The sequence below is a fragment of the Oratosquilla oratoria genome, chromosome 8, assembly GCF_046742065.1.
Source record: "Oratosquilla oratoria isolate Oo_2021 chromosome 8, ASM4674206v1, whole genome shotgun sequence".
Taxonomy (NCBI): domain Eukaryota; kingdom Metazoa; phylum Arthropoda; class Malacostraca; order Stomatopoda; family Squillidae; genus Oratosquilla; species Oratosquilla oratoria.
The window spans coordinates 77,288,647-77,293,646 of record NC_134784.1 but is presented as its reverse complement, the minus strand read 5'-3'; positions in this window follow the sequence as shown (position 1 = coordinate 77,293,646).

Sequence of the window (5,000 nt, the reverse complement as noted above, 5' to 3'; positions counted from 1 at the left end):
GGGAGTCGGGGGTGTAGCCTCAGAAGGGGAGTTGGAAGGTGTAGCTTCAGGAGGGGAGTTGGATGTAGCCTCAGAAGGGGAGTCGGGGGTGTAGCCTCAGAAGGGGAGTTGGGGGTGTAGCCTCAGAAGGGGAGACGGGGGTGTAGCCTCATAAGGGGAGTTGGGGGTGTAGCCACAGATGGGGAGTTGGGGTTGTAGCTTCAGAAGGGGAGACGGGGGTGTAGCCTCAAAAGGGGAGTTGGGGTGTAGCCTCAGCGAGGGAGTTGGGGGTGTAGCACTCAGAAGGGGAGTTGGGGTGTAGCCTTAGAAGGGGAGTTGGAGGGTGTAGCCTCAGAAGTGGAGTTGTTGGGGTGTAGCCTCAGAAGTGGAGTTGTTGGGGTGTAACCTCAGAAGGGGAGTTGTTGGGGTGTAGCCTCAGAAGGGAAGTTGGGGATGTAGCCTCAGAAGGAGAGTTAAGGTTGTAGCCTCAGAAGGGGGTTTGGTGACGTGGCCTCAGAAGGGGAGTTGAGGGTGTAGCCTCAGAAGGGGAGTTAGGGTGCAGCCTCAGAAGGGGAGTTCTTGGGGTATGGCCTCAGAAGGGGAGTTATTGGGGTGTAGCCTCAGAATGTAATTTGGGTTGTAGCCTCAGAAAGGGAGTTGGGGTGTAGCCTCAGAAGGGGAGACGGGGGTGTAGCCTCAGAAGGGGAGTTGGGGGTGTAGCCTCAAAAGGGGAGTCGGGGGTGTAGCCTCAGAAGGGGCATCGGGGGTGTAGCCTCAGAAGGGAAATCGGGGGTGTAGCCTCAGAAGGGGAGTTGGGGTGTAGCCTCAGAAGGGGAGTTGGGGTGTAGCCTCAGAAGGGGAGTTGGGGTTGTAGCCTTAGAAGGGGAGTTGGAGGGTGTAGCCTCAGAAATGGAGTTGTTGGGGTGTAGCCTCAGAAGGGGAGTTGGGGTGTAGCCTCAGAAGGGGAGTTGGGGTGTAGCCTCAGAAGGGGAGTTGGGGTGTAGCCTCAGAAGGGGAGTTGGGGGTGTAGCTTCAGAAGGGGAGTTAGGGGTGTAGCCTCAGATAGTGAGTTTGGGGTGTAGCCTCAGAAGGGGAGTTGGGGTGTAGCCTCAGGAGGGAGTCGGGGGTGTAGCCTCTGGAGGGGAGTTAGGGGTGTAGCCTCAAGAGGGGAGTTAGGGGTGTAGCCTCAAGAGGGGAGTCGGGGGTGTAGCCTCAGAAGGGGATTTGGGGTGTAGCCTCAAGGGGAATTGTTGGGGTGTAGCCTCAGAAGTGGAGTTGGGGTGTAGCCTCAGAAAGGGAAGTTGGGGGTGTAGCCTCAAAAGGAGAGTTGGAGGGTGTAGCCTCAGAAGGGGAGTTGGGGAGTAGCCTCAGAAGGGGAGATGGGGTGTAGCCTCAGAAGGGGAGATGGGGTGTAGCCTCAGAAGGGGAGTTGGGGTGTAGCCTCAGAAGGGGAGTTGTTGGGGTGTAGCCTCAGAAGGGGAGTTGGGGACGTAGCCTCAGAAGGGGAGTTGGGGACGTAGCCTCAGAAGGGGAGTTGGGGTGCAGCCTCAGAAGGGGAGTTGGGGATGTAGCCTCAGAAGGGGAGTTGGGGGTGGTGGTGCTAATCAATAGTAAAAACAAGCTCAAGACAACGCTGTGAGACAAAAAATGTAAATTCTTCCTGACGGAAAATTAATTAGAGTATGTTCAAATAATAACCTAAAATACAAAAAAAAAAGTGCAAATTAATGAGCAAAAATAATGAAAATGCCTGTTGCCTTCATTGACTAGAAACTCGTAACCCGAGGCTCTTCCAAAGACCACTCTGAGAAGAAACTTTGGACTGTTGTCTGTATTGTGTGAGTGCGAGTCTATTTCCATGTTACCAGCTGAAAGTAAAAGGAAGGGAGTAGTCGCCGGTTGTCGGCTCTCCACAAGTGAAAGGCTAAAGGGAGAGAGAGAGAGAGAGAGAGAGAGAGAGAGAGAGAGAGAGAGAGAGAGAGAGAGAGAGAGAGAGAGAGAGAGAGAGAGAGAGAGAGAGAGAGAGAGAGAGAGAGAGAGAGAGAGAGAGAGAGAGAGAGAGAGAGAGAGAGAGAGAGAGAGAGAGAGAGAGAGAGAGAGTGAGAGAGAGAGAGAGAGGGAGAGGGAGAGAGAGAGAGAGAGAGGGAGAGAGAAAGAGAAAAGGGGAGAGAGGAGGGGAGAGTGAGAGAGGGAGAGAAATAGAGAGAGAGAGAGAGAGAGAGAGAGAGAGAGAGAGAGAGAGAGAGAGAGAGAGAGAGAGAGAGAGAGAGAGAGAGAGAGAGAGAGAGTTCGTTGGCAGAGACTACGCCACTGCACCTCTAGATGGAGAGACACTGTGAGAGGGGAGACGATTCTCTCCGCTGTCCATCAGAACGGCCAGTAGTAGATCCTGTCATTAATCCCAGTGATATATGAATGAATAGATAAACAAGTGAATGATTGCATAAAACATAGATATAAAAAATCACAATACACACACACACACACACATACACGCGCGCGCACACACACACACACACACACACACACACACACACACACACACACACACACACACACACAAACACACACACTCACAGTTGGAGAATAAATAAAAAAAAAAGATACGGGAAATATCACAACCTAGATGCATACATGAATTTAAGAATATGTTACGACCATGGGAAAGAAAATGGCAGGATCCCTCGAGTGTAGCTCCATTCATGTATACTGCAATTAGTTTAATTAGGTAACACACACACACACACACACACACACACACACACATACACAGACACACACACACACACACACACACACACACACGCACACAGAAGCATAAAATCTTAGAATAGCTAAAGAGATACAACCCAGGCCGGAACAAAACATTAGTTCAAATCTAATATGATAATTGGAAAATAAGGATGTACACCAAGTCAGAAATAAACAAGAATTTGAAGTTAAGTAAAATGAATTGGAAAATAGGAAACAGGACCCTACGAGCGTTGCTCCTTTCCTATAAACTACAATTACGTAAATGCAATAAGGTAAATACATACACAAAAAACGCATACTCGACAGATCGTGCCATGCTTTGTGCTATTGTTGTCTTTTTATGTTTGTGTCTGTAGATAATGGCAATAAACTTACTTTACTTTTTACTTAACACACACAAACAAACACACACACACACACACACACACACACACACACACACACACACACACTCACACACACTCACAAGCCGGAGAACCGGGGTTCGATTCCCCGGCCGGGCGGAGATAAGTTGGATTTGTCTCCTATCACGTGTAGCCCCTGTTCACCTAGCAGTGAGTAGGTACGGGATGTTAGTCAAGGAGTTGTGACCTTGCTGTCCCGGTGTGTGGTGTGTGAGTGGTCTCAGACCTACCCAGAGATCGGCAAATAATGAGCTCTGAGCTCACTGCCGTAGGGTGGTGTCTGGCTGTCTCGAACAGAGGCTGCAGCAGATCCGAGGTGAATACACACACACACACACTCTCTCTCTCTCTCTCTCTCTCTCTCTCTCTCTCGGTGGCGCGGTTGGTAGACTCCCAGACTGTCAGTATGGCGATACCGGCGGTACCTGGTTCGAATACTGCCCAGGGTTGAAATTATTTCAGTATCGCTTCGCTTCGAGTCGTTACTCCAACTCTCGTGGGCGGGAAGTTGGGTGTGTGTGTGCGTGTAAGATCATAGCATTACCCATAGATCGGTCATACGAGCTCTGAGCTCTCTTCCAGGAGGGAAATAGCTGTCGATCACGAGTCCAACACGTGATCCAAAGACCAAGGTGAATCACATACACACACACACACACACACACACACACACACACACACACACACACAAACAAACAAACATACAAGGAAAGAAAAAATATCTAATAACGTTAAACTTGATAAAGGTTGGAGTAAGGAGTGAATAGAGGAGAACAAAAACAAAGAAACGCCGGACAGACACGAGGAAGCAACACACTGACTCAGATGAGAATAATGAAAGCCAAGTTAACGTCGAGGGGGGAGGAAGACGAAAAGGAAATCTATAATGAGACAAAGCTATAGAATATCGTAATGGGGGGGGGTGAGGGTATTTGCAGGACTCGAACAAGGGGAAATCTAGAACAAAACAACATTAGACAAGAGGTCTTATGATCATGACTATGTTTCTACTAGCTTTCTACATTTCAGGATACAGATACCAAAGCATAAGACAAAACTCTCAAATCGTTCGATCGGTTTGATATCACCATTAATATACGTCTTTTTTTATTATTCTTTTCTAATGCCCGCCACCACACAATTCTATTCAGCCGTGGGGCAGGACCTCAAGTATGAGACGGAGTAAAGGCCAAAGATCTAGAAGACAAAGAAGCTTCTAGGAAATGCGATGTTGCGTGCTAGAGGGACGCGAGGGAACAAGAGAGCATGCAAGTTGTTTTTCAAAGTGTGAGTAGGTGCGTGTTTGTGTCCATGTGTGTATGTGTGTATGTGTGTGTGTGTGTGTGTGTGTGTGTGTGTGTGTGTGTGTGTGTGTGTGTGTGTGTGTGTGTGTGTGTGATGTGTGTGCGCGCGCGCGCGTGCGCATGTGTGTGTATATGTGGGTGTCTACGTGTGTATGCGTGTTTGGTCGTGCGTGTGTGTATGCGTGTGCATGTATGTGTGCGTGTGTTGGTGTGTGTGTGTGTATTTATGTGTGTACCCGCGCGCGTGCATGTGCAAGCATTGGCTCATGTGGAGGCATGTGATTCCGGATATATCCAGATATTAGAACTTCTCCTGCGCGTACAAGAGCTCTAGTACACAAAACACAAAACCGCAACATCCAACCTGTGATGATCTATCTTCTTAATCCGTCTTTTGTATCGAAGTAAAATATGTTCAACTCTCTCATAAAGTACTTCGATTCTATCTGATTTCTACCTACTGCCAGACGACTCTGTTCAACCGAGGACCAAATAAAATCACCTGGCGACAGTGGAGAGTCAAACAAAGCATTTCCTCCGGTTCATTAATTATCAAGGT